At 42.3% G+C, this 20776-nt stretch overlaps 1 long non-coding RNA gene across 2 annotated transcripts in view; it reads right to left on the reverse strand.

Moving 5' to 3' along the window:
- Nucleotides 1-20776, reverse strand: part of LOC147034061 (uncharacterized) — an 81762-nt gene that overhangs the window by 24416 nt on the left and 36570 nt on the right. The window contains exon 1 of one of the 2 annotated variants that reach the window (XR_015056709.1): nt 6281-6331. The exons of the other annotated variant lie outside the window; for it this stretch is intronic. This is a non-coding gene — a long non-coding RNA (uncharacterized LOC147034061). Of the gene's footprint in view, nt 1-6280; nt 6332-20776 lie in introns of those variants that run through there. 2 annotated transcript variants of the gene reach the window in all.

The raw sequence follows: 20776 nt of genomic DNA on the forward strand, positions 1-20776 counted from the left end.
AATACCAATACAAAAGAATGGAGATCTCACATGGTATGATAGCAGGTATGGAATCAGTTTCCTTGATGTGATAGGAAAGTTATTTGCTAAGTTAATCAAAAGAAGGTTATAATAGGTGGTTGAGGAAGTTCTTTCGGACTTCCATTGTGGGTTCTGCAGTGTCCGAGGTTGCATGGATATTATATTTTGTGCAAGATAGTTAGTGAAGGCCAGAGACCAGAATACTATGACATACGTGCTGTTTCTGGACCTGAGGAAAGCATATGACATCGTCCTTCCAATGTACAAAATCTTCATTGTGAAATATTAGTGCACCATGTTTGCCATACTGCATAATTTGAAAACTTGAAACACCTGATCCCTTCAGGAGCATTGGCAATTCGTCTTGGGAGGGAGGGGGGGGTCACCCTGGGTACTACCAACATGGATGCAAAATTTGGCGCAGATCGGGTGAAAATCGTAAGTTGTCTCCCTCCCCCACATCCACCCTCACAAGGGGGGGGGGGAGAGATTTTTTTCCATGTGAGTATGAGCACCAGTTAGGAAGCTTGATTACTGAGTTATCGTTCGCATATTGCAGTGCACTCGAACCACTAATATGAAAGCAAAACTATTACTAATACAGGTCGAGAAATGAAATTGGTTGTATGTATGTTTAATTAAACGGATTCAAGAATACTTGGAGTGTCATTGGGTGAGTGGGGGTAGGATTTGGGTCGGGGATCAAAGCAGAAGCAAGCATACGATTAAGATCAGCATGCTACATGTGCCACCCAGGTGTGGAAAAGACTAGACACATCATTGATAGAGCACTTAGCAAGTAAAGTTGGCTGCAAGACTGTAAAAAATTCTGGGAACATCTGAATACAAACAGGTCATATTACTTGATTGGGATTCAGGTCGATTCAATGTGTTTCTGTGACAAGAGAAACAGCAGACATGGTGTCCAGTAATCCTGCAGGGATAAATGCTGAACAAGTGGTGTGTGTTCAGAGTTGGGGAAGGTTCTATGAATGACTTCATGATTTCAAAAATAGGAATTATTTTAAATCAGCTTCAATTGTGAGTTCCAGCAAGTTTGGCTGCAGGGTCGAGAAAAATAACTCGGACCCCCTTTTTGTGAATCGGGATGACCTTGTGCCACTATTCAATCAGAATTTTCTCAGATGATGGAATTTTATTTTATTGATGCATTTTCTACATCTCCACCATAAATGACAATTATGTATTATGGCGAGGTCAGAAAAGTTGTCCTTCTTCATGAACACAAATCATTCTTAAGCTTTTGGTCGATGGTAAATAAATATCAACTCTCTCCAAGGCAAATTTACATTTTCAGCATCAAACACAAACACTGGGACAAGTTTCAGTGACAAGACTGTGACAAATACCAAAATTAATATGAATTTGGAGAAAAAGAAATGCAACTTTTCACACAAAATGAAAATAAATAAATAAGTAAATAAATACATAAATTAACTTAACAAGAAAATTAAAAATGGAAAAAGCAATACGATCGGACCCCGCTATTTGCAGATTCGCTATTTGCAAACCCTGCGTATTCATGGGTCATAAAGTCCGTCCTGCTTCCACATTCATGCTTAACATATTCAGGGTTTAAAAAATTATTGTTATTTGATTGATATATATTTTTTTTTTTTACACTTCAGGACTGGTCTCCTTTATCCACCTGGGAAATTGGAAATCAGCCAACATCACAGCATTACATAAAAAAGTGCAAAAAACGGATCCCCTTAACTACAGCCCAATTAGCTTCCTTCCAATCATAAGCAGGGTCATGGAATCCTTCAACGCAGTTGAAATAACATGAGCAATACCCCTGGGTGCTCACCTGGTAGCCGCTGTATAAGACAAGCCGGTAGGCGGCGATGGGTCGCCGAGCATGGAAACTATAAGATATAGAGCAAAATAGATGTCATATAGCGGATAGGGAATCACCTTAAGATTATGCATATCAAATCTCATCCAGTTCCATCTACTGATAACTACTCGGTATCCATTTGAATGAAAAGTACCGAAAATGCGGTTTGAAATCGGAAATCCCCAAAGTTTAAGGGGGTGCTGTGGGTGAACAAAGGTCTAAATCGAAAATCCGGCTTGATAATTTGTGCACAATGTATTCCAGACGATTAGTGTGAATTTTCATGACCATCCGACCATAACCCTAGGAGGAGTATCATTTGGCACGAAGGCACCTCCAGCTCTCGTATATTATCGATTTTTTGCACTAATTGACCTTTGACCCCTGACCAAAGCAAAATCGGTCAATATGTCCTGAAGCAAAGTTGTAGTACTCATTGAGTACCATGAACCTGCAAAGTTTCATTCATATCGATGCACTCACCTGGTCGCTAGGGGGCCTTCAATTTTCGCGCATACCCTAATTGTTGGGGGCGCTGCAGGTAAAGTATTCCATATATCACAAAAACCGGAATATATTTGATAGAGCATCACCTGTAGATCATTCGTGTCGAATTTCATAACCCTACATGGGACAATGCTTTCGGAATTGATTTTTTGTGAACGGTACCGATTTTGAAGGTTTTCGGCTGTTGCTAGGGAACCAAAGCGTCCCTAGCAACCATCACAATTTCCAAAGCACATGGTCATAAGATGTACCTACCACCCGAGTTTGGTCAAAATCCGCCCACACTTACTACCAATTATGCTGATGACAAACGAACAAACATCCAAACAAACATCCAAACAAACAGACAGAATTACTGACAATAAGGGTCACCTATTTCGGCGACCCAATAACCAGGGAACCACTGGTAGGCATGGATGACCCACAAAATGTGTAATGGAGAAGAAAGTAAATACCTATGGATTTTTTTTTTAATGATGTGAACAAACTTTGGTATGTCACAGGTGATGAAGGTTGTGGTCAACTTTCAAAATTGTGTGTGTGGTTTCGGAGAAGAAAGCAAATACATATTTGGAGGGGCAACCACCCTCCCCACCCCCCACCCCCTCCCCCCCCCCCCGTTGAACCCCTTCGACCCCAATTTTTTTTTTAATGTCCTGAACAAACATCAGTACATTATGGCTGATGAAGGTTGTGGTGAGGTTTCATCAGAATTGTGTTTGTAGTTTCAGAGAAGAAAGCAAACACATATTTTGGGGGTCAACCACCCCGTAATCCCCCTAGACCCCAACGTTTTTTTAATGCCGTGAACAATCTTTGGTACATAATGCGTGTTGAGGGTTGTTGTAAAGTTTCATCGGAATTGTGTGTGTAGTTTCTGAAAAGAAAGCAAATACCTATTTTGGGGGGAAACCCCCTGTAGACCCCCTTAGACCTTGATATTTTTAATGGTGTGAAAAACTTTAGTGCATCATGGGTGGTGAACATTGTATGTGTAGTTTCAGAGAAGAAGTTGCAAGTATATGTGAACGGATGGACAGATGGACTGACGAACGACGTGCCATTCTATAAGCTCCCTAGAACTACATTCAAGGTGAGCTAAAAATCATTCCTTTTCTCCAACAGCCTCATCTCAGATCATCAATTCATATTCAGACCTGATCATTCTACATTGTAAATGCTGCTTCTACTCTCCCAACAATGGTGGAACCCTCAATATCAGACATGAGATCAGGGCCGTTGCTCTGGACATATCTCGAGCTTTCGATACAGTCTGGCATCCTGCCTTGCTCTCTCAACTGATTGCTAATGGAATCCAAGGCCAACTCCACTCTAGTGTTCCTGACTTCTTCCACTCTCATTGTCAAAGTGTGTCTCTAAACGGAACCCTTTCTTCTCCTCTCCCTATCAAGGCTGGAGTACCCCAAGGCAGTGATCTTGGCCCCATCTCATTCATAATCTTCATCAGTGATCTCACTCTCTGGAAAATCCTCTTTATCTCTTTGCTGTCGACTCCACTCTCTGCCGTGACGTCTCTCATCCTTCTAGCAGACAGGCAACAGCTTCTTCACTCTCCTCAGACCTTGACAAAATCACAAACTGGTCAAACACAACTTTGCTTATGTATTCATATTGTCCACGCTTTGTGTTCTCCCTTTCCTCTCATCGTTGCCTGCATTCCTTGTTTATCCGTCCATCCCTGTCTACTTTCTATTTCCACCCTGCTGTTGGTGTTTTCCCTTCCTCCTGCTGTTCCCTTTATGATGTTGTGTCCTGATTTGTTCAGTGTAATCGCTCTTCCACGAGCCGAGACTATATTTAACAAAAAAAAAAAAAAAACAATGGCTCGACATTCACGGACCCTGATACTTGCGGCATTTTTCAGGAGCTGCATCCCCCACGCACGGGTAGCAGGGTCGGACACTCAAAATAATATTGAAATGGAATTTGAGTGACAAATATGGTCAATGCACATTGATAGCAGGCAAAACAGAAAGAAAAAAAACTCGATAGGTGCTCGGTAGAGCGCGTACCTCGACCAGGCTGATTTGTTTACGTTTTTTATACCACTGATAGGCCGGATCTGGATTCGGACCTGAAGCAAATTCTAATCTGCTTGTTCTTGTCACCTAACCACCCTGTACACAAAGGTTCGTCCAAATCCGTCCATAACTTTTTGAGATATCCTGCTCACAGACAAACAAACATACAGGGATGAAACCATAACCTCTGTCCACCTTCCGTGGCAGAAGTAACCACAAATCATGGTGCAAGATGTCCAGTCAATTGACAATCCTTGGATGCCATTCACAAAAAAAATAATTGACCGTTCGAGTTAACATGCTATGACATGGATAAACAAACATTCACCACTTGGTCCTCAAAAGGTAAACCGAATAAATGAAGATCGAGTAACTACTTTAATCACAAATCATGGATTTCCAACTGCAGAACTGAAATGTTTGCACAAAATCTACATGCCTATAATATCAAAGAAAATTTGTTTCAATCTTGTTTTTCTTTTTGATTGACAAGGAGGAAATTAATTTTTCATGTTTTGCCTCGATCACTTCCTTCTTTCCCCAACGACAAGCCACGCAACGCTTGTAGAGGATGTGGACGCCATCCAAGAAAAAAAGAAAGGCAGTTTATAGGAGTCGCGTTTTTGCCTTTTCTTTTCTCGTACAGCAGTTATCCACAACGAAGATGTTGGATTCATAAAACCTAGAGTTTAAAGAAATAACATTGACCTAAGGCTCATGCAGAAGCTTGTAGTGGGGCAACTTAGCTAAATATAGCATAACAATTGTGCATTTTGTGAGGAAAGCACCAAATTTGGCACACTAGTAGCCTATCATATTATGAACAGATTTGGATATTGGGCCATCTCAAAATTTTTGATGGTAGTAGAAAATGGCTGCCACAGCCAGCAGCGGCTGAATTTGAGATGGCCCAATATCCAAATCTGTTCATAATATGTTAGGCTACTAGTGTGCCAAATTTGGTGCTTTCCTCACAAAATGCACAATTGTTATGCTAACTTGCCCCACTATTGCACATAAGCCAAATGTACACAAAGAAAGGACAGTAGACATTGGTGTAGCTTTACATAACTTACAAGGACAAGAGGAGACAATGAACAAATACACGTATAGTATGTGGTATTTGAACCTGGTTGATCTAGCCTCATGAGGAAAGGATCAAGATTCCTCTTCTTTCGTACGCAGCACAAGGCTGTTGGGTCGCATCATTGGCTGGGGGCATGGCTGTGCCACTGATTCAGTGCCCCTGCTGGTTAGGGCAGTTATTTGTAATTTGTTCAGGGTGCCGGCGACAGCTTGCCAACTCTTCACGAAGGACACCTTGGGATCTTCAATGCCAGCAGATAGGACTCCAGTTTAACGTCCATCCGAGCGACAGCACACACATTAATGAAACACCAGAATGGCAGTTTATAACTGGATCTGAATTCAAACCCAGGCTCGACAGCTTAGAGGTGAGTATGCGTACCTCCAGGCCATCCTGCCAGCCCATGGATTTAGATGGGAACATCTCAATCGATCAAAGTACAACAATATAGGAACGAGAAAATGTAGCATTCTACAAATACATTGGAACAGAAGAAGGCCCTCACGTACAACACTAAAAAATGTGCAAAATAATCATCAAAGAGTACCTATGCAGAATAAGACTAATTCTGAAGTCATCCCTCTTTCCAAGAAACAAAACCAAAGCGAGAAACCAAGTTGAAGTGCCGGAATTACAATGTCGCTGTGCAACTATAAAATGGCTCCAAATTGGACATCAACAATTTAAACACTAAAACAAGGAAACTTCTAACTATTCACAAGATATTCTCCAAAAACCAATGCATACCGAGGTTGTACTTACCGAGACGAGAATAAGGAGGTGGTTTCATGGAGCTTAAGCAAGAATATTGTGTGTAGGACTAACGGCGTATGTGAAAAGCTCAACAGACTATCGGATGACATTTGTGTACGAGCAAGGAAACAACATACCAGAAAAGGGATCCTTAATCCATTTAGCAACAAACTTTCAAAAACAGGTGCAAATGATGGATACTACAGAGGTAAACGAAACAGAAACAAACACAAGCCCAATGATTACAAAGAAGAAAAAAAAGGAAAACTACAAAAAGAAATATCAGTACATATAGTCTAACAAATGGGTGGAAGAGAAAAGAGCAGGAAGATTAAAAAAAAATTAGCTTAACAAGGATGGGGATCGATAAGGAAGGCTCATTGGAATGGCTAAGAAGAGGTCAAATTAGTTTGGATGGAGAATGAGTAATCAACAATGCCAAAGACCAAGGACACTACACTAATGCCTTCAAGAAAATGTTGGGATTGAGCCAATCGGACAAATGCAGGTTTTGTGGGGTAGAAAAAGAAAGTACCAGTCACCTCCTTTTGGGATGTAAAAATTTCATGTCAGGAATCTGTGCCATAATCCACTGGCACATCTGTAAACATTTCAACATCCTGGTTCCAGAACAATCATGGAAACACAAACTAAATCCAATCCAAGAAAATGAACATATAATGCTGACACATGACAAGATGATCCCGTCAAGTGTGGACATTGCAAACAAAGCATTCCGTCCGGACACGGTGCTATGCTCAAACACAAAAAGGAAAAGTCAGCATTGTTGATCGAGGTTTCAGTTCCCAATGACTTTTGACTAAATGCCGCAGAAATCATGAAAATGACCAAATACCAGGATTTGAAAAATGAAGTCAAAAGGATTGGAAATTGAACAAAGCTGAAATTGTACCAGTGATAGTCGGAGCTACAGGAATGATAAAGAAAACTCTTGCTGAGAACTGAAAAATCATACTGGAGAATATCTCCACAAATGAGCTACAAGTGGAGGCTGTCAGAGGTTCAGGGAAGATCCTGAAAAGAGTCCTTGGAACAAGGCTATGAGAACGAAGTTTCACAGTTTGGTTCATGAATCATGATCCGTTACCAAAAAGGAGGTGGAGATTTTGAGTTCTGGGAGGTTCCCGACTCCTGAAACCCACAAATGGCGATAACAACCAAAGGAAGCTCGTCAATTCCAGTTCATTGACTTAACTATTGGGCTGACAAGACACACGCCTCTGAGCTGTCTCTAACTTTGGTTTGAATCCCGACCCAGCTATAAACTGTCATCAGTGTGTGTGACGTCCCACGAATGGATGTTGAATGGGAATCCCAACTGCCAGCATTCGTTGGTGGATGCTGAAGATCTCATGGTGTCCTTCGCCGAGTAGGCGAGCTATCGCCAACAGCATGTCCAAATTCCTGCCCTAACCAGCAGAGGGTACAACCGCACCTTCAGCCAATGATGCCTTGTACTGCATACTCATGAAGAAGACTTAACAATTAACAATCGAGTCCATTCAGTGTTTGAAAAGGACAAACTATAAACTACATCTTCTCCTACCATTGCACGAAAATGTAGCGAGTTTTTCACGAACATTAAGTTCAGGAATTTTAAATTTGAATGTTCGAGTGTAATTAATTTTGTGACATCATGACAAGCTGGATGCCCAGGTAAAGCACACAACATCTTACCTGAAGACTGGTGGAAGCACGATGTGGAAGACATTCACCTCATGAAACCTGTTTTACTTGGATCATGATCACAGATTCCTGGACAAAGCAATAAAATGCCAGTGACCAAAACAAGTCGAAGTGAATGCCAAAAGTAAATTCTGGTCACTGCTTGGGAGACGTTTTTTCCATGCATGGCTCCACTTACATGGCATGAAACTATCTGACAGTAATTTATCCTGTAACGCTACATCTGGTTCATACATGGTTTGGAATGGATGCTGTTGTGAACACCATACATAAGAGCTCTGTAACGCAAGGAGGTTCGAGATTAGAAACCCTTTCTGATAAACCAGACACATCTGCCATCACGTCTGCATCAGTGAGCTTTCTGTGTACTGTAATCCACAACCTGTGATAACAACAGTGCCATCTCCATCACATTTCCAAAATTTCCACCATCCAAAATGTTGCAGAGAATGGATATATATATATATATATATATATATATATATATATATATATATATATATATATATATATATATATATATATATATATATATATTTGTTGTGGTTGACGAAATTCGCAAACCACCATTCAGGTCCCGTAGGTGAGATATCTCTGTAAGTATATGTGTAGTTAGCCCAAACCCGTTGTTTAGAGGGAATAAATGTCATTCATTCGGGCTGCGACCCTTTTAGATAGCCGTTTTTCTTTTACTATCTTTATTTTGGACCAACCGCCATTACTACCACCACAACCACCACCAACCGCATCTCGACAACCACAGCCACCTTCTCCAGAACCGCCTTCACAACATCCACCTTCTCCACAACCGCTTTCACACACCAACCACCAACCGCAACGCCGCTTCACAACAACAGCAACGCCAACAGCCACGACCTTTACCGTCACAACTCGCCCTCACAACCATCGCATCACCGCCATTCCCGCGCCGCTTGTGGGCACCGATACTGGACTCGTACAGGGCGCGCACCAAGCAGCGGGTGCAAAAACACCAGCCTTTCCGAGAAATCGGATCAAGAATGATTCACGCCCACTTCTGTTCCGTCCTATCAGCGAGCGTGGGGCGATTTGGCCCCGCCTCCAGGCGCGTCGGAGTATAATCGCTATATGCAGATTCGCGGATCAAGAATGATTCACGCCCACTTTTCCTCTGTCCAATGGGGAGCGTGGCTCCGCCCCCGAGCCATTCCTGATCCAAAAATCTGCATATGATTTCTCCTGTCGGACTATAAAGCACCGAGCGCGGAGCGAATCGGGGCAGTTGGAGGGAGTTGAGAAGAGGAAAGAGTTGGAGAGTTGTGGCGGTGGCGAAATCAGTCGAGAGAGTGTCTGTCGGGGTCCGGAGAGGCTGGAGAAGCCAAGAATCTTTGTGGAGGTCGGCGCTCGTGTCAGAGTCGGGGAGCTGCGGAGAGGGGAGGCCGGTAACGCGGTCGAGGTCGCAGTGGCGTCACTCATCGCGGGACCCAAGCCAGCCAGATATCCTCATTCCCCCGAGCATCAACAACCCCCCCCCTGTTTCCCCCCGCACTGAGATAGTGTGAGAAGGGGGCCCCGTTCCCACCCCATTCCAGGCAGTGCCAGCGAGGCCCGCGGAGTCGGGGCGCCGCCGCCATTTTGCGGCTCATCACCAGACGGGTTGGCTCGACGCGGTCTCGGCCCCAGGCCCGTCTGCCCCCTTATCGTTGAGGGTGGCCCCTTTTTCTTTTGCTTTGGAGTATATGTGTTGTCGGCGCCGTCTGTGAAGTAAAACTGTATAAGTGTTGCCATGTGCTCGGTAGTCGGTAGTAGATCTGCATTGTGTTTCTCTTTTGTTGCATTTGCTTTTTGTGCAGAATTGTCGTGTTACTTTTACATTTGCTTTTGGTGCATAATTGTATATGTGTGCTTTCCGTTTGCCGCGGAATAAATGTGCTTTATGTTGAACTGTTTTTCCCGTTTCGCTTCGTCTTTTCTTTTATTGAATCTCCATCTTACTTCACGTAAAGGGTTGGTCGTGGGCTAAATACGCCCAATAATTAATCGAACCTTCGAGGTTGACGATAACACCGCTCGGTTATCCCGATAGTACGGAACGGGTCGCTTAAGTGGCCCGTGTCCGAAGTCGACCTGCGGCGAGGTGCGACCGCCCGGTCTACCCTCCGTGTGGGTACTTAGGTAGGTCGAATTTGGCGAACAACCCTATCCCACGCGGGGGGCCGATTGGCACGATCGTGGTGAGGCCGAAAGGCCCACCCGTGACTAGTTCCCGGCGTTAGTCCGAGAGGGTCACGACGGGATTGTCCGTCTGGTGGGCGACGTTCCGCGATTCGAGTTACGTGGCCGCTCGCACGCCGGCGGGCGCGAATCCGCAACAATATATATATATATATATATATATATATATATATATATATATATATATATATATATATATATATATATATATATATATATATATATCAATCAGACACACCTCCTGACTGTTATGGACCTAAAAGACCCTGAAGACACAAAAGACTCTGAAGACCCAAAAGATCCAGAAGACCCAAAGGACCCAAAAGATCCAGAGGACCCCAAGGACCCAAAAGACCCAAAAAACCCAGATGACTCAAAAGTCCCTGAGGACCGAAAAGCCCCCAAGGATCCAAAAGACTCTGAAGACCCATAAGATCCTGTAGAGTGTGGACCCTTTAAGATTCTACGATAAATGGATGAGGTGTGTGTGTGTGTGTGTGTGTGTGTGTGTGTGTGTGTGTGTGTGTGTGTGTGTGTGTGTGTGTGTGTGTGTGTGTGTGTGTGTGTGTGTGTGTGTGTGTGTGCTTGTGCATGTGCATGTGCATGTGTGCGGCATGTTTTTTTTGCAGAGTTCGACTACAGCATTCTCATGTGGAATGTGATACACCAAAATAATGGTTATGACCTCCTGAGTTGATTCGGCTAACTAACTACAAAAATCATCCATTAGAATTCCCACCTTTTAAATGCACGCCATGTTAAGGTATATAAAGCAGCTTAATACATCCTTCCACCACAGCATGCCATTCTAATTACAAAATAAATAACAAAAACGATGATAACATTCTAACAAAGAATATATTAATTAATACTAATAATATTAGCAACAATAATAAGAATTAGCCGGGAGGCGACGATAGTTCGCGGGCATTATTGAACAATGCCACGATAGGTACAATTGAGTTAGTAGAAGCTTTTGAGGAAGCCCTCCCGTAAAAACCTATCCCTTCCATCAAAATTGACCAAATCAAATCGGATTCTTTTGTATGTTGTACTTAGGGACATTACGCACACCTTCTAGGAAATGAAATTGCGAAAAAAAAAATCGAGAAAAAAGTAAAAATAAAAATAAATAAAAAGTTCAAGTGGGCGTGGCTCCACCCACAAGGGGCGTGGGACGCCCCTCATCCAATAAGACACAACTAGACCATGATATCTAACTTGTGTCCAAGTTTCATAAAGACCGCATCAAACGTCACGGAGCTATGCTCTGGAGAGAGTCACAAACAGACAGACAGACAGACAGACAGACAGACACAACGAAAATAGTGGTCACTGCTGGCATCCGCAAACCAAAAATAGTGGTGTCATATGGCAATAATAATAAAGAACATATAATCCCCACACTAGCCCCAAGCACATCTGAGCTTGGTGAAAAGGCAAGCTAATGCTCAAGTAGTACAGCAGGCTGGTATGCAACAAGGCTGTGGAAACCGGTTAAAATTTTAAAAACAAAATTTTAAAAACAATTAAAAAAAATTGCTTAAAAAACCATGACAAGAACCTATTTTTTTTTTGGGGGGGGGTGTCAAATCACCCTCCCCCTCCGTAGACACCCTTATGAGCGCATGTTTTGATGCGGTCAATACATCTTCGTTTGGCATCAGATATGAAGCTTGTGTAGAAGTTTCATCAAAATCATGTGTTTGGTTCAAGTGTTAAGAAGATGAAGTAAAAGTCTTTTGTCACCATTAAACTCCACTTTATGCAATTTTTAGCCCCCAACAAAGAGTCAGGCCATTTGGAGGGTTATATTTTGTGTCATGTCAGTCCACGCACCTTTCCGGAGTAAATACTGAAAATGACGAGATGGATTTCCTTCATATTCTGCACATGTATAAATAATATTTGGACATGAGGAAAATCAAATTATTTTGGGATCGGAAAAATAATGTGACATGATTGTATTTCCGAATCTTGGCCAAAATTTAAAACTTTGAGGGATAGAACAGAACAGCATTGTATATGCATTTGGTAACCATTATTTATCGACACCTTACCATCAATGCCAACAAACAACTTTTAAATTATTATTTATTTATACATACCTTACGATCACTACGAACATATAACTTTGCATTTATGATATACTAGCAAATACAACCTGTCGCTTCGTTAAAGGAGGTGTGAAGGGGAGGTGGGTGGAGAAAGAGAGAGAGAGAGAGAGAGAGAGAGAGAGAGAGAGAGAGAGAGAGAGAGAGAGAGAGAGAGAGAGAGAGAGAGAGAGAGAGAGAGAGAGAGAGAGAGAGAGAGAGAGAGAGAGAGAGAGAGAGAGAGGAGGGGAGGGAGAGAGGATGGACGGAAGGGAGAGGTGGGGAGTGGGTGAAGAAGAGGAATCTAGGAAGGGAAGAAGAGCAAGGAAGGGGGATGGAGGTGGGTCGAGTGGGATTCCTCACAAAGCGATGCTATACACTGTGGCAGAGAGGGGTGAGTGAGAGAGTGAGAGAGTGAGAGAGTGAGAGTGTGAGAGTGTGAGAGAGTGAGAGAGTGAGAGAGTGAGAGAGTGAGAGAGTGAGAGAGTGAGAGAGTGAGAGAGTGAGAGAGTGAGAGTGTGAGAGTGTGAGAGTGTGAGAGTGTGAGAGTGTGAGAGTGTGAGAGTGTGAGAGTGTGAGAGTGTGAGAGTGTGAGAGTGTGAGAGTGTGAGAGTGTGAGAGTGTGAGAGTGTGAGAGTGTGAGAGTGTGAGAGTGTGAGAGTGTGAGAGTGTGAGAGTGTGAGAGTGTGAGAGTGTGAGAGTGTGAGAGTGTGAGAGTGTGAGAGTGTGAGAGTGTGAGAGTGTGAGAGTGTGAGAGTGTGAGAGTGTGAGAGTGTGAGAGTGTGAGTGTGAGAGTGTGAGAGTGTGAGAGTGTGAGAGTGTGAGAGTGTGAGAGTGTGAGAGTGTGAGAGTGTGAGAGTGTGAGAGTGTGAGAGAGTGAGAGTGAGAGTGAGAGTGTGAGAGTGAGAGTGAGAGTGAGAGAGTGAGAGAGTGAGAGAGTGAGAGTGAGAGAGTGAGAGTGAGAGTGAGAGTGAGAGTGAGAGTGAGAGTGAGAGTGAGAGTGAGAGTGAGTGAGTGAGTGTGAGCGAGAGAGAGAGTGAGAGAGTGAGAGAGTGAGAGAGTGAGAGAGTGAGAGAGTGAGAGAGTGAGAGAGTGAGAGAGAGTGAGAGAGTGAGAGAGTGAGAGAGTGAGAGAGTGAGAGAGTGAGAGAGTGAGAGAGTGAGAGAGTGAGAGAGTGAGAGAGTGAGAGAGTGAGAGAGTGAGAGAGTGAGAGAGTGAGAGAGTGAGAGAGTGAGAGAGTGAGAGAGTGAGAGAGTGAGAGAGTGAGAGAGTGAGAGAGTGAGAGAGTGAGAGAGTGAGAGAGTGAGAGAGTGAGAGAGAGTGAGAGAGTGAGAGTGAGAGTGAGAGTGAGAGTGAGAGTGAGAGTGAGAGAGAGAGAGAGAGAGGTGAGTGAGTGAGTGAGTGAGTGGTGAGTGAGTGGTGAGTGAGTGAGTGAGTGAGTGAGTGAGTGAGTGAGAGAGAGAGAGAGAGAGAGAGAGAGAGAGAGAGAGAGAGAGAGAGACACAGCGACAGAGGTGTAGGAGGAGATTGCTGCATTTTATTCGGAGGGGGGAGCGACGAGCGGACAGAGAGAGTGAGTGGGGGGGGAGGGGGAAGAGAGAAAGAGGAGGGGTGGAGGTGGCGTTAGCAAAGAGTGATACGTTATGCTTAATGACCGAACACAAAAAAAAGATTCTCATGTCAGAATGGCTGTACACACAACGACACAACAGAGTTTGTAATGTTAACCACTGGCACATCTGCAAAAGCTTTGATACCCCAGTTCCAGAAAATTTGTGGGAACATTAACCAAAAGAATGGACTGAAAACATGGAAGTGCCGCTCACGTACGACCTAATGATCCCATCGAGCGTGAACATTGAAAACAAAGCGTTGCGACCAGATATCATACTTCGATACAAAAAAGAGAGAAGAAGGCATTGCTAATTGAGGTGTTGATACCGGTGCTTTTGGACGAAACAATGCAGAAATCAAGAAAATGACCAAATACCAAGACCTCCATGATGAAGTGAAAAGATCCTGGAAGCTGAAGAATGCCAAAAAGTACCAGTGATAGTTGGAGCTGTGGGAATGATGACAAAGAACCTCACAGAGATGTTAAAAACCATCCCTGGGAATATTATTACAAACTACATTGTAATAATATTAACAACAGTTGGAAGCTGTCCTGGGCTCAACGATGATCTTGAAGAGAGCCCTCGGCACCAAACTTTGACAACAGAAAACTTCACACTTTGATCCATGAATCATGACCTCTTACCAAAATGAAGGTGGATACTTTGAGTACACCCTGGCAGGACTCCATTCCACATTCAGAAAATTGCAGATGAAGACACCAATCAACGACAACACACACACACACACACACACACACACACACACACACACACACACACACACACACACACACACACACACACACACACACACACACACACACACACACACACACACACACACACACACACACACACACACGAGTTGTGTGTACATTTTTGTTATTTCACCAAAAGGACGATAGACGTTTGAAAGGTTCTTCATGTTAGATTCGAAATAATCCAACAATTCAACTTATTCAGGTTATTTTCCACGCGACTGCACACTCCCATCACCAAAAGCTGGCATAAGCATCATTTTTGGATAAAAGCACCATTACAAGAACCATATACAGACTGTTCCTGAAGAAAAACCCTTTGTATATAGGGGCATGCAGTCCATTACTTTCTATCAACATCCAGGGATGCATGAAGGAAATTGGGCATCAGCAAAGGCCATTCACAAAAGTGGCACCTAAGAGTAATTAGCTGCTTAATTAACTTGATTAATCGCTTTCTGAAGAGTCAGTTCCTAAACTTGAGGTCCATCAGGAGGCTAAATTAGGAACTGCTTTGTTGTTCAGAGGTAACAATGTTTCATGAAGGAAAGACCATTTAAAATGAGCTTAAAACCACTAATAAACACGTGTTATAAATAAAGCACACAATTAATGAGATGGAAACAACATTCTCACCAACCATATCCATGAGAATGGTCTTAAAGAGAAACTAGGGAAAGAAAAATAATGAGGCCTCCTTGTGCTGACACTTTTCATGGGCTGAAAGGGCATCTCAAAAGGTAGTGTACTCACTTTTGAATGAAGTTGAAATTGTGCGAGGGTCTACCTCTAATATGTGTAATCTTTGTCGAGAAACATCGAGGGATCATTAATGTCTACTTGTAGTCATTGCAAGCAAACAGGTCTCGCCGATTCACGAATTGCGGAATTCACCGATTTTGGCCTTTTTCACTGTCGTTTAGCCGGAAAGGAAAAAAGGTGCTGGCCAAATCATTTTTTGAATAAAACTTGACCTTTTTATATTTCATGCCGAAAGGCCAAATTGCTTCTGGTTATTTCTAGCCGGTTTGTGACAGCAGCTTATTTCTCGGTGACCATAGCCAATCAGAGCCATGTGTCACAAGCCCCCCCCCCCCTTTCCCACCTGAATGTGTAAAATCCTCATGCACAAGTGCTATCCCAATGCGCATACATGTGGTTGATGGGTTATGTGTCACAATTGTGGTGTGCAATTCCAAATATGGACTTGGCCTGCAAAATAAGCACGTGGCCGGAAATTTGAAGTGATAGATTTCAAAGTGTTTGATTCGGAAGGGCGCGCTTTGAGAACGTTTCCAGAAATCAACCTGCTGCAACCACAAGGTAAGTGGTCAGCCCGTTGACCTCCTTCACTCACAAGGCACCCATGCTGAGAGAATCTGGAGAGCAGGATTTCCAAAAATTTGAGAACTTTTCGAATTTTGGACTTTTTCAAAGCGATTTGGCCGATTTTTATCATCGATTTGGTGGACAGCCGAAAAAAAACCCTGGCAACCTTGGTACAGGTGCAGCATGGAGTTCAAGCTCTGCCCCTCTCCCCGCTGAGGGAGGCATCCGACGTATGACGCAGATCAGCCAAAGAGCCGTTATTTCTTCTGTCTTTTTATTTTTATTTTTTACATCTATTTGATTAATAATTGATTGTTTCATTGTGACGTTGACCTTTCCATGTGTGAAAATAATGTGATAAAGCAACATTCAGGGAAATTGAACCAAGGGTTTTGAAACATACAAAATAAACAAACAAACTCGCTAGTTTACTGTATATGGGCCATTTCACGAGCCAGTCAATCTAGCCCAAAAGTGGGTGTAACCTAGGACTAATTGGAATAGATATGAAACCACTTATATTTGTTGAGAAAAGGTTTGCTGCATGACATACTAAAAATCTAATAAAATATTTTTGGTGGACCATATTGTAATGATTGAAAATTGTCATCCATGAGCAACTGTCGCACGGGCTAAAATGATGAAATTACCATAACTTTGTGAATAATTAAGCTACATCCACAATCTTGGTGTGTTCACCCATGTTTTTGTACCGAATCTTTCAAATAAACACATGACTGAACAGTTTTAGTGTGTTCCTTATCTTATTCCCAGGGGGTTCCCACCCCAAAATGTCAATTCAGCTCTCCAAAGGTAAACAGGTTTATAATTCTGTAGTTTGATCAAAACCAAATCCTTTATTTCAGCCTCTTTAGTGTCACTGCACATTTGCTGGTGGTGCCAATGATTATTAGGGCTAAAATATGAAAATAGTAATGATTTATTACATAATTTCAATGCTAAATCCTCATATCTCAGAAGCTAAAGAAAGCAGGTTAATACAGCCATTTTCGTATCTGGTTTGTTTCTATAAGACCTGGCTCTCATTATGTTTTGTTTCTTGGTGTTTTCTGAGAGGTCAGGGTTTCAGAATTATTGAGTACTCCCTGCTAATATCTATCAATAGATGGCAGCACCTTTCAACTTGAAGAAACATGCCTTTTCAATTTCACTAAATCAGCATATTTTGCCTATTTTTTAAATAAGAATGAATGAATAAGATGAAAGTTAAGTAAAATTTAACATAAAGAATCTCTTGAAGCAAGAGTTCAGACTAGATGTAATCATTAACTCCAAATAAATTGCATGCAAAACATCCAGCAGACCATGCTGAAAGGTGCATTGTTTTAATTCAGAACAAGGGAGCATTAATTAATCTTAAGTGATTCCTGATGACTGGACTAAAGATAGAATTATCAAGCATTTTATGAATTATCAGAGAAAAGGTCTCAAGTGCATTGAATGCAATTGAACACAGAACTGGGAAACTTTGGTGTATGTATATGAAATGTGTAGACATAGTACGGGACTTCCTACGATCAGAACGCACGGGTGATTGGAAGCTATATCTACAGATTGTCCAAGACATGCTTCCCTACTTTGCTGCCTCAGGGCACAACTTGTATACCAAGTCAGTGTACCTGCACCTTCAGAAAATGACAAAGCCGCAGGACAGTAACCCATTCGTGTATTCAAAGTTTATGGATGGCTTTCACATTGTACGAAGGTCGGATCGCTTTTGGGCAGGGCTGTCACCTGATCTTGTGATAGAACAGGTTCTAATGAGAAGCCTTAAAACAACTGGTGGTTTGACAAGAGGACGGGGCATGACTGAAACACAACGACTGGTATGGTGCCTGTCCAGACCTGTTTGTGCCGAGGTGAACAATGCCATGCAGCAACTAACCTCAGTCACCTATTCAACGAGTGAGCAACACAAGGATTTGTCAAAAGCTCGGCAAATGAGAGATATGGATGATACAAATAAACTAATTTCCATCCTTGCTGAAAGAAATCCATTTGAAGACAGCCCCACATTGCATAATATTGTAACCGGTGTAGCAACCAGGGATGATGTCAATGTGGAACAAGCAGAGCAAGTTGGGCAGAAAATTCTGAATGAAATGGAGGGGTAACATGTTCAGCAATATGTCTTCAGGAGAAAAAAATCAAGTGATCACTCCTGAGTCGAAGTCTACAATCAGAACAAATGGAGAAAAAGTAAGAATTGATCCACAACTGCTCTTTCAGAGACTGGTAATTGCAGGAACACAGGCTGAAAATCTAAAGTATGCCTTTAAATATGAACTATGCTCATTTCTACCTGCTTTGTTTGAGACTAAACATGTGCTATTGAAAGCAAACAAACCATCTCTTGCAAAAGCTATTTGGGCTACCCTACCACAGGGGGAGCAACATTCTGTACCTCTGAACTGCCAGTATGTTCTTGATGGTGGTGCATTACTTCACAGGATCCCATTGCAAATCGGAGAAGCCTTTCAGTCAATTTTGGACAGATACGTGACCTATGTGAGGAAGCATTATAGAGAGGCAGTTGTTGTCTTTGATGGCTACACTAGCGGGCCATCGACCAAAGATGGCACTCATCAGAGACGAATTGGAAAGCGCCAAGGCCGAACAGTTCACTTTCAACCACAGATGACCCTCCAACTCAAAAAAGAAGAATTTCTATCAAATAATGCAAATAAGCAGCGATTTCTTCACTTTTTGAGCAACTCCCAAGAAGCAGCAGGTTGTGAAGTTCATCACGCCAGAGGCGACGCTGACTTGCTTATCGTGCAGACAGCAATACAAGTTGCTGCTCAGCGTGAGGTGATTCTCGTTGGAGATGACACAGATCTTCTGGTACTCCTCTGCTACCATGCAAAGAACTTGGGCCATGATGTCTTCTGGAGACCTGAGCCAAAACAGGGACAGACTGAAAAATTTCTGAACATCAGATGTGTACGTGAGCACCTTGGCGAGACTGTCTGTGAGAATATTCTATTTGTGCATGGTATTCTCGGATGTGACACTACTTCACGAGTGTTTGGTTTTGGGAAGGGTGTGGCTTTAAACTTGCTACAGAACAGTGAATGCTTTCAAGAGCAGGCTGTGGTTTTTAATAATTCTGCATCCAGTAAGAAGGAGATAATTCAGGCAGGACAGAAAGCTATGCTTTGTTTATACAAGACAAAGTCCAATGACAGTCCAGATTTGCTAAGATACCACAGATTCCAAGAACTAGTCACGACGAGCAAAAAGGTGGTGCACCCAAAGGTATTGGCACCAAGTTCAGGAGCAATGAAGTACCACAGTTTCCGTGTCTATCACCAAGTGCAGGAGTGGAAGGGCATGAACTTGCAGGCAGAGGACTGGGGCTGGAAAGTTATTGAAGGGAAGATGCTTCCTCTAATGACAGATTTGGATGTGGCACCCAAAGCACTGTTATAGGTCATAAGATGCAAATGCAAATGCAAGACAGGGTGTGGAAAACGTTGTGGATGCAGAGGACTTGATCTGGAATGCACACCAGCTTGCAGTGAATGCAGAGGCATCTGTGAGAATATGAAAACCGAGAACTCTGATGACAATGCAGAGGATGACACATACAATTTGACGTGAACTGCATTTTGTCATCATCAACTTACAGTGGAAGAGTACCAAATTTGGTAATATTTTTCAGACTAGGGGCGGCATCTCCCCACAATTGATGAACTCTGGTTGTTAATATGATTCCCTATGAGCTCTTTGGTAATTGAAGTGATTATTGAACGAATATGAAACAAATCTAGTCTTGGTAACCCTGTATGGGGCTCCCTTAGCCACAGGCTGCTGTTTCAGTCATTCTTATTCATTAAGACTGTAAAGGGACATTATCAGAGTATCATAAGAAGCAAAGTAAATCCAGCTGTAATCATATTTGCGGTCACTATTCTTTGCAACCTAATTTCGCCAGGTCCCTAATTACCAATTTCTAGGGACCCCCAAAAATGATGTTCCACCAAATATTTTGCATTAGATTTTTTATATGTTATTTACCATGTTTGTCATAAGATATTACCACAGGTTTGATTTCTATTCCAATTTGTCCTCAGTCAGACCCTATTTTGACTGGCATGAATGAGGGTACCAAGTTTGTCTCACAACCAACATTGTTCAAACTCAATATTTTAATATTTTTATTTCTCCAAATCCAACATTGTTAATTACAATACTTAAATCCAAATTTTTGGAGCCTCTGAATGAATATTTCTTATTAAAAATAATACCCCAAGGATGTTAGGAGAGTATTTTTTAAACTACAACAGTCATTAATACAATTCAACTATAAGCACAAAATAACAACACTATCAACCTTCATTGGTTTCCATATGTTCCACAAGTATTATTCCATTTCTGGAATTATGACAAAATTACTAACATCAAAATTTATAGCCAGCAAGTAGTTTCCTTATAACTCGTGGCAGTTTAGGTGTTTCCGGAGAGGACACATTTTTGACGGACACATGTAAGGAAATCAGTGCAGGCCATGCAAATAGAAGGTTATTGGTTACACTCAAACTTTGTAGCATAATATCAGTGCAGGTATATACACACTTGGTAAAACACACAATAAACTTTTAAAAAGACCCTTTATTTATGTATAAAAATTCTTCTACAATATGCATTTCCGGAGAGGACATTTTTTGATGGACGAACGGTGAGACATATTTATTGAGGGTGAAATAAATATTCATAGGCTGAAATGAATAATATGTTGTGGACAAAGTACAGAAGAGGTATTAA

This window comes from Eptatretus burgeri, chromosome 1 (assembly GCF_056783735.1).
Source record: "Eptatretus burgeri isolate ZD-2024b chromosome 1, Ebu_testis_v1, whole genome shotgun sequence".
NCBI lineage: Eukaryota > Metazoa > Chordata > Myxini > Myxiniformes > Myxinidae > Eptatretus > Eptatretus burgeri.